Here is a 9946-nt window from a genome sequence, read left to right as displayed (position 1 = left end):
GCAAAACAAGTATGAAATATTGCCTCTAATTAAGATTTCTAAAGTCCTGTGACTTCTGCAAATCCATCATGTTGCATGGATAAAGTAATAAACAAATAAGTAAATAGAGTAACCAAGTTTTAAATAAAAATATAAACACTTGGAAGAGCTGTTCCACCTTTGTTTCTATACCTAAACAGATTGAAGGAGAAAGAGGCATCTTCCTCAGTATTTTGATTTTTGTAATAGCCCAGTTTTCTATGTCCCTGAAGTAAATATGATCTGGAGACAGGCCAAGGGTGCACAAAAAGGGTATTTATAAATTGTATGGTCAGATACCGTATGCCATTGGTCCATAATAATAATAATAATATTATTGGTCCAAAATAATAATTTTGATTATTTTTGTCATTCTAACATGTCTGTACTACTAATTATGGTCTATGTCTATCTCATGTGAGGTGATGAAATTTTGCAAACTGAAGCATCCAGTTTACAGATACAGAAACCAGCTGCCAGCTGGTGAGGCACTGCAGAATGCCATTCACAGAGATGTTTTATTTGTTTGTTTCTTGCTTTTTGGGCCACACCTGGTGACGCTCAGGGATTACTCCTGGCTATGCACTTAGAATTCGCTCCTGGCTTGGAAGACCATATGGAATGCCAGGGGATTGAACTGTGGTCCGTCCTAGGTTAGCATGTGCAAGGCAAACACCCTACCACGTGTGCCACCGCTCCAGCCCCAGAGGTGTTTTCTGTTACTGTTGGATTCCTTTGTGTCACTGTTCCTGAACCTCCTGGAAGAAGGAACCCTGAAAAATTGAAAAATAGAAAAATTGTTCTAGGATTCTCCTTGAGGCTGAAGGTTTCAAAGACATTACTACTCCAGAGATGGGAGGGACAGCACAGAGAGAGGTGCCATTCCCCCATGATTAGTTGTTCCCCACTGGGCTTACTCCTGGCTATTCCTCTTCCTGTAAAATATATACGCATTATTGAAATGGAATAAAGTGTATCTGGTCATAGCTTGGGACCCATTCTTTCCTGGTCATCATCCTCAGTCCCTGAACAGAAGTTGACACTTGCTGTTCAACAGGATTGCCACACATTACCAACAAGTTCAGTTGCTATTTAAATTTATGTACAAATATAAATTTATTTATAAAAATTTGTAATAGCAACTGAATTTTCAGCTAATCTGCAACAAACTGTGACGACAGTTTGAAGGAGAAATGATCAGTGACTTTAGAAACAATTGTTCTCTTGCACATATTGGGAAATTCCTTAAAACAGCTGAGATAATTATTGGGGCTGGTGAAATAAAGGATGTCTTTTATTTTCAGATAATCAACAGTAATCACCCTATACAAGGCACAACTAGACAAGCAGATTGATAAGACAGGATGGACTGTATGTTGAAATACGAGCCATGGTTTATTTATGCACGGTCCCTTTTAATGAGGTGGAGGAACATCAACATAAGGAAATAAGTGACTGAAATGGGTATTCAATAGCAAAGAGAAATATTGGAAAGTGATATTTTGAAAGACTAAAATGAACAAAAGAGTGAGATAGAAACATATGAAAGTTTGGGCATTTATTTTCTACAAGCACCTCCCAAGGAGTAAATAAATAATGCCATTAAAACTATTACTTATTAAGTGATGCCGTTATAGAATATGTCTAACAATTACTGTGATGCTTTCACTTTCTGCAAAACACCTATAAAAATGTTCTATCCCCAAGTATGCCCAGTCTTTACTTTCAGGCTCTTTGAACTGTTCATAGACTCAAAAGGAGAGAATGTGGGCTAAGAATGAGGGCTCCACAGAATTGCCAAGTTAAACATATTCATCCCTATTAATTATAATAATTTTCACATCATAACTTTACTTGACATGTCTGTTGTTTTGTTCTTTCTAAATCTTGATAGCACCTTTGAAGAAAACCTCTCTTTGTTGTTTATATTTTCTCAGAGATCTAAATGCATAAGCCAGTTATGGAGGCATCACATAGGCAAATATATTGCTGCCCAAGCCATTTAAAGAAGAAAAATCACAGATGCATCAGCTCCCTGAGGGCATACTTTGAGATGGAATTTTTCATCAGGCTTCATGAAGCAAAAAGCAAGCAACAAAGACCAAATTTCCAAAAAAGGAATGGTCACTAATAATTAGAACAGAAGCCAGAGGAATGAAAGAAAAAAGCTGGAAATGTTCTATTCCTTAGCAACTACTTTTAAATTTAACATAAAGATGGGAGGCTGCACCTGTAGGCTGAGCATATATTAATATAAAATGATGATGCAGCAAATTTGATTCTTGCTCCTGGATCCAGCTCAAAAGTATGGATGCACAGAGACATTGGCTCCTTCTCTGTGGCGGCCAGAGAGATGAAACAAATGATCACACAATTAATACAGATAAAGAGAAGACTAACTATGTGGAAATAATATGTTATAATAGTGCAATGTGCTATTTGAGAGGTACCCCCAACTCACAACTTCCCTGAAGAAATTATATGAGATTACAATGAATAAACAATTTAGTTGTATGACTCGTTTATGTTAGCAGAATGAAGATTGAATTAGAGAGTAATGTTAGGACCTTGAGCTTTGAGAAGACATTGGGAACACAAATGAACAATATGAGTGGCTCAATATCTGACAGGCTGAGGATTTGCATAGTCATTTTATGAGAAGACATCTCTATCCTGACATCAGTGTGAAGTTCTTGATATGCTTTCACTGGGAGAGTAGCACATACTTATTTGTCCAAAAAATTAGATGCAGCTACATAAATAGCAGCGGTCATAAATGCAGTGTAAATAGAAAAGAGTCAAACAATAGTTTTTGTGTCAGAGGAGACCTATAGGTAGGCAGATTTAGAAAAGTGGTAATGAGTCAACATGAATTTACAGCTTAGGGTAAAAAGGAGATGGCAGAATAAATGTCCTTAGATACAGAGATCATAAATAGGATCCTTTTTGTACATATTAATATTAGTTATAATGACGTGGGGGCTGGAGAAGTAGTACAGTGGAGAGGGTGCTTTCTTTGCATATGGCTGACCAGTTTGATCCCCAGGATTCCAGATGGTCTCCCAAGCATGGTCAGGTCTAAGGTATAATTTCTGAGTACAGAGCCAAGAGTAAACCCTGAGATTTGATGGGTGTGGTCTAAAAGCCAAATTTAAAACAATAGGGAGGGTTGAGCAACACTACTGTAGGTAGGGCATTTGCCTTGCACACAACGACCCAGCTTTAATCCTCAGAACCCAGACACTGGAGATGAGAATGGTGATTTAGTCTTTAATGGGAACAGAATTTCCATTTAAGAATGTTCAAAAAACCATGAGGATAAGAGGAAGATCAATACCACCCAAATGATTCATTCATGCCAAGTTCCCCCAAGATTCAAATCTAATCTACCTGCAATGTTAGCCTCTTCATATTGTAGAAATTTAACCCACCTGTGTTTTCCTGGTCCACGCTTGTGAATTATGTCACATAAAAATGCCCCATGGCATTCTTCTAAGGGAAGGCAGTTTTTCCTGAAATTATTTTTCCACTTTGCTAATAATCTTTCTCTCCTCTTTCTAACTATATAAGCTTTGTATTTTCAACTTCTAACATTGTCTTTCTACTTTCTAGAAAAAAAAATGCCTGATTCAGAGTCAAAGAGATCCTTAAATAGACAAAATGAGAACTTTAAATGAACTTGGTTGTGATCAAAAATGAGAAAATTCTGAAAAAAAATTACTTTATTCAAAGAAGACATGCAGATAACTAAAATTAGTGGCACTTCACACCGCACATGTAAAAATGTCTATTGTACTTAAGAAACAACACTGGTAAGAATATATAACATAAGGGACATTTAAATACCATTGATGGGAGTGCAAATTGGTACAGCAGTTACAGCAGTTTACAGAGAAGCCATTTACTTTTTATAGAAAGCAGTATAGAAGTTGGTCAAAACATTGAAATTACAAACTGACTCAGCCCCTCTGGTTCCAGGTACAGGAAAGGCAGCTTTCCAACGTGGAATTGACAGGCTGAGCTGGCTCTGAAGTGAGCAGACATTTTCCAAGGATGCTGAGAAGAGTTCAAAAAAGCCTCAGGAAGAGGCAGAGACTGGCCCATTTATGAAACTGTGAACTGTATTGATGGTCTGTGGAGTTTCTCCCTTGGAAAAGCCCATATTCTGTCTTCAGACTCCGCAATTATACCAGGACTTGTCAAGCATAATTAACTTTATTTCCAAGCTCTGTGAACACTTTGATGCCAAGTTGTGAGTTCCTGGGGTGGTGTGTGGGGGGGAGGGGGAGGGGAGTCCTCTGTCAATAGGATATGTCACTAGAGCAACTTGATGAATCTAAAGGCAACAAATGACAGTATCAATATCCTTCAGTCCTAAATTCTAGACTCTTACACATTATAGACTTTTCCCAGAAATACAGGCACAGGTAGGTGTCAGGGAAGGCCCACTTTGGGGGCCATATGGGGAAAGGATTTGGGTCCCAGATGTCAAGCATAGTGAGATCATCTAATCGTGGTGATATTTTGAACATGAGAGCCAAGGTTAAAAGTCAAAATAGGGAGCAGGACTTGGCTCCCTGGCAAAGATGTGCAAATAGCAGCTTCAAGTGGTCTCTAAGCACCCCAGGAGTGAGTCCCGAGAAGAGTTGCTCCTTTGCCACAGTTTGATGTGATATCACCCAAAAAAGAATAAAAAAGTATATAAATGATAAATGCAATTAGGGAAAATTTATATTGCAAAACATGCATATACTTGTTCATAAATTAATTCCATAAAAGCCATTCCTGAAGATTTAGAAATGAGGAAAACCCAATGTTTTCCCATTCAATAAATCAAGTGGCTTCAAAGGGGAACAGCCACATTGATGCCCATAATAGCAAGCAGAAGACTTCACCCTAGCAGAGAAAACTTAGATGTTGCCCTAACAGAAAAATAAGCAGATACCAGAGAGAATTTTGGAAAGGTGCAGAATGCAGAGACCAACACGTTTAACTATTTTCTCTGACATAAAATCTTGACAGCCCTTGAGGGTAAATTTGTGAGTCATTGGACAAAAAGGGGGTATATGAGCTTTGAGGTTAGGAAAGGTGAGTCATTGTTATCCTTTGAGGCCTGTCAGACTTATGACTTAATCAAGCTTGTCTGCCAGGGCCATGCTTATGTGGCCTGTGTCAGGGGACAGAGAATGACTTGGCATGATTTTAAAGGCACTGTGTTAGATGCTGCTGCTCATTCGATTTTATTCATCTAATCCCTGTAACCTCATAGGACATATATAAGGATGAGGGTGTTCCACTTGCCAGGCCCATAAGCTACATCCAAGCTCAAGTCTGGCTTGTGGAGACAAGAAAATCATCTGTCTGATTCACTAATGCTTGCTCTCACTTAGGATGGTATGAACTTGGCTTCAATAGAGACAGTGGTATTTCCAAGTGCCAAGGGACTTCTTAATGTGAAGTAGAGGATGATTTAGTTTCCTAGATAAAGAGGGTTTTTAAAATTAAAAAAAAACTGCAGAATAATGCAAAAGAAAAAAATCTTAAGGAAATATACTACTTTAAAATAATTTTTATTGGGGCCGGGAAGGTGGCGCTAGAGGTAAGGTGTCTGCCTTACAAGCGCTAGCCAAGGAACGGACCGCGGTTCGATCCCCCGGCGTCCCATATGGTCCCCCCAAGCCAGGGGCGATTTCTGAGCACATAGCCAGGAGTAACCCCTGAGCGTCAAATGGGTGTGGCCCAAAAACCAAAAAAAAAAAAAATTTTTATTGAGACCAATGAGAATTACAAGTCTTTCACAGTGACAGTAAATTAGGGCAATTCCCACCACCAGTGCTGACCTCCCTCTGCCACTGCTCCCAGGATGCATCTCATACCTCCACAATTAGCCCTTTGGACTGCTTGTATACCAAGTCCCTTTTGTGTATATCTTATAGTTTGATTCTCTTGATATTATTGTCATTGATTTTAGATTGTATATTTAGGTCTGATCTTTTTTTTTTTATTTCCACTCAATGCTCAGGGGATTGCTTTGCCACTGGTACCATCCACTTTTTTTTCTCAATTTGTAGGAAGACAAAGAAATATGATGCAGAACAAGATGATTCATGCCTATGGTTCTGTTAAAAAAAAAAAAAAGAAAAAGAAGGCAGATGGGAGCCCTTGTCTAGAAGCTATGAATATAAATTTAAAAGAAGAAAATGAAAGAAAAAGAAAAAGGGGGGGGCTGTCTTGACAAGGTTTTATTTATTTTTTGTTGTTGGTTTTTTGTTTCTTGGTTTTTTAGTTTTATTGTTGTTGTTTTTGCATAGGCATAGTAAATATTGGGTAATGTAGAAAGGTAATTCCCTTTGCCTAAGAGATACAGGGTATTTCCACCCTTGTAGCATACTGTCATGAGACCAACTACAGGCTCCTGACATGCTCATTGCTGAACCCACAGTCTTTCTTTATGGTGCCAGAAACATTCTGCTCAGTTGCAGTTATCAAAGTCAGTCCTCTGTAATTAAAAATCTTGATTTTTGCACAGATCATAGGACAAAGTCTAGGATAGAGTTTTTATGGCTCCAGAAGTTCTGCTCAGTCATGGTTGTTGTAGTTATCTTAGTGATCTTGTTTTTTTGCACAGATCAAAGGACTAGGTGTTTTCTGATTTTATCTCACCATTAGGTGATGAGGTAGGGCAATCTGCCCTTAGATCAAGTTGTTGCTGTTTCCTCGTCGTCAGGATATCGTATGAACTACCCTGACACAATTTGGTGCCAGAGCAATATTTGGGACTTTCCTGGGGGGGAAGTGGGGGCTTTGATTTCTGGTGTTGGTGCAGGGAACTGTGCCAGTTCTAAGGTTGGGATCTGGGGTTTGGGGTTAGGCCGTCGATGTCCAATCACATGAGGTCTAAGTTGAGTCCCAATGAAAAATGTTCTGGGTGGAAGGCGCCTCTGTATTATAAAATGTATGGTTTCTTATCCCTAGTAGCTAAGAACTTGTTTCTATACATAAGATTTCACCGAGGGCTTGAGAGATAGCACAACAGTAAGGCATTTGTCTTGCATGCAGCTGACCCAGGATGGACCTGGGTTCAATTCCTGGCATCCCAAATGGCATCCCCTGAGCCTGTCAGGAGTGATTTCTGAGTGCAGAGTCAGGAGTAATCCCTGAGAGCTGCTGGGTGTGGCCCATGGTCATAAGCTTTAGGTCATAGTAGATGACATAATCGAAAGGAAATAGGTAAATTGGAGTATTTTATTAAGGCATTGTCATAGACGCTGCACGCCGAGCCGCCTGTGTGGAGGTCTCCTCCCGTTCCGCTTCTGACTCTGCAATGGCCTCCGTGAAGACCCTCAACCCGAAGGCCGAGGTGGCCCAAGCCCGCGGCGCTGGCGGTCAACATCAGCGCAGCGCGGGGGCTGCAGGACGTCCTGAGGACCAACTTGGGGTCTAAAGGCACCATGAAGATGCTTGTGTCTGGCGCTGGAGATATCAAGCTGACCAAAGATGGCAACGTGCTGCTTCACGAAATGCAAATCCAGCATCCAACAGCCTCCTTAATAGCCAAAGTGGCAACAGCCCAGGATGACATAACTGGTGATGGTACCACTTCTAATGTCCTAATCATCGGGGAGCTGCTGAAACAGGCGGATCTTTATATATCTGAAGGCCTTCATCCAAGAATAATAACAGAAGGGTTTGAAGCTGCAAAGGAAAGGGCCCTTCAGTTTCCGGAACAAGTCAAAGTAAGCAAACCAATGGACAGAGAAACACTTATAGATGTGGCTAGAACTTCTCTACGTACTAAAGTTCATGCTGAACTTGCTGATGTCTTAACAGAGGCTGTAGTGGACTCTGTTTTGGCCATTAAAAAACAAGATGAACCTATTGACCTCTTCATGGTTGAGATAATGGAAATGTAACATAAATCTGAAACTGATACAAGCTTAATCAGAGGTCTTGTTTTGGACCATGGAGCACGGCATCCTGATATGAAAAAAAGAGTAGAAAATGCATACATTCTCACCTGCAATGTTTCGTTAGAATATGAAAAAACAGAAGTGAATTCTGGCTTTTTTTACAAGAGTGCAGAAGAGAGAGAAAAATTAGTAAAAGCTGAAAGAAAATTCATTGAAGATAGAGTTAAAAAATAATAGAATTGAAAAAGAAAGTCTGTGGTGATTCCAATAAAGGATTTGTCGTTATTAATCAAAAGGGAATTGATCCCTTTTCCTTAGATGCTCTTGCTAAAGAAGGCATAGTAGCTCTGCGCAGAGCTAAGAGGAGAAATATGGAAAGGCTGACTCTTGCTTGCGGTGGGATAGCTCTAAATTCTTTAGACGACCTAAATCCTGACTGTTTGGGGCATGCAGGACTTGTCTATGAATATACATTAGGAGAAGAGAAATTTACCTTTATTGAAAAATGTAATAATCCTCGTTCTGTGACATTATTGGTCAAAGGACCAAATAAGCACACACTTACCCAAATCAAAGATGCAATAAGAGATGGCTTGAGAGCTGTTAAAAATGCTATTGATGATGGATGTGTAGTTCCAGGTGGGGGTGCAGTGGAAGTGGCAATTGCAGAAGCCCTGATAAAATATAAGCCTAGTAGAAAGGGCAGGGCCCAGCTTGGAGTTCAGGCATTTGCTGACACATTACTCATTATTCCCAAGGTTCTTGCTCAGAACTCTGGTTTTGACCTTCAGGAAACACTAGTTAAAGTTCAAGCAGAACATTCAGAATCTGGTCAGCTTGTGGGTGTGGACTTGAGCACAGGTGAACCAATGGTAGCAGCAGAAGTGGGTATATGGGATAACTACTGTGTAAAGAAACAACTTCTTCATTCTTGCACTGTGATTGCCACAAACATTTTCCTGGTTGATGAAATTATGAGAGCTGGAATGTCTTCTCCCAAAGGTTGAATTGAAGCTTCATCTTTATAATGAAGACTACAGAATTCTAAGAAAACTATGGAGTTAAAATCCAAGCTTAAGTGATTATCAAAGGAATTTTCCCAAGTGAAAAAAAGGAACGCTTGGCCCCTATCATACTGAAGTTTTGAGATTATAATTACAGTATTTTTTATTGCACTGCTATATTCATAAAGCAAGCCCTTTTACTTATTGACCCTGGATGTTTTGTTCTACCTTCAATGATTAAAATATACATGTCGGATGAGCATGTTACCTTGGTACTAAATATTCTAAATTTTTGGTTTATATAAATGACACTCAAGATTAGGTTTTGAAAGAATTCCTGTTTCTTGGTATAAATTCTATAAATAAAACTTCAGGCTCAATTGAAATTTGTCTTGTTGAAATAGCTGTGCTAAAATTCTCCCCAGTGAAGTTGAGTTGTAATGGGTAGAAAATGGGTGGACTAGAAAGAGGCAAGGGTAATAAAAGTTGCAAATATCTACGTAGTGGCAGAGCTAAAAATTATTGTCAAGGCATGATGATGGAGTACAGAAGTTCAAGTGAAATTTACTTTTCATATCTCCAAACTTTACTTATGCTGAAGTGGCAAGTCACAACCCTCTTTTCCTCTATCCTTCATATTTTTCTCACTCAAGATCCTACATATTTCAACAGATTTGTTTTCATATCCTTGTACTCCTTGAAAGTGAAATGTTGCTAAGTTGTTATTTTAAGAATGTGGTGGTTGCGTGAGTGTGCAATAAATGTTAATTGAAAAAAAAAGGCATTGTCATAATGAACACTGTATATGGAGTCTAATATAATAGGGCACCGAGATGCAAAATTAGTGTGTCCAATCTGTATTTCCAAGGACCTCTGTGGCCAAAGAAGTCAGAGTTATATATAATAAAATTTAGGCACTAAAGCATACTGATAGTGAGCACTGCACCTCTCATCCAATCATATTCTGCACCTAATTCTTTTTGTATGTTTGTTTTTGTTTTTTTGGGCCACACC

General features: G+C 39.2%; 1 pseudogene; it reads left to right on the top strand.

Moving 5' to 3' along the window:
• Positions 1 to 7342: 7342 nt before the first annotated feature.
• LOC126031371 (T-complex protein 1 subunit zeta-like) lies at positions 7343 to 9700 on the top strand (annotated as a pseudogene).
• Positions 9701 to 9946: the final 246 nt, after the last annotated feature.

The sequence above is a fragment of the Suncus etruscus genome, chromosome 15 (assembly GCF_024139225.1).
Source record: "Suncus etruscus isolate mSunEtr1 chromosome 15, mSunEtr1.pri.cur, whole genome shotgun sequence".
Lineage (NCBI taxonomy): Eukaryota > Metazoa > Chordata > Mammalia > Eulipotyphla > Soricidae > Suncus > Suncus etruscus.
The sequence above is the reverse complement of the archived record's forward strand: the minus strand, read 5'-3'. Positions and strand labels throughout refer to the sequence as shown.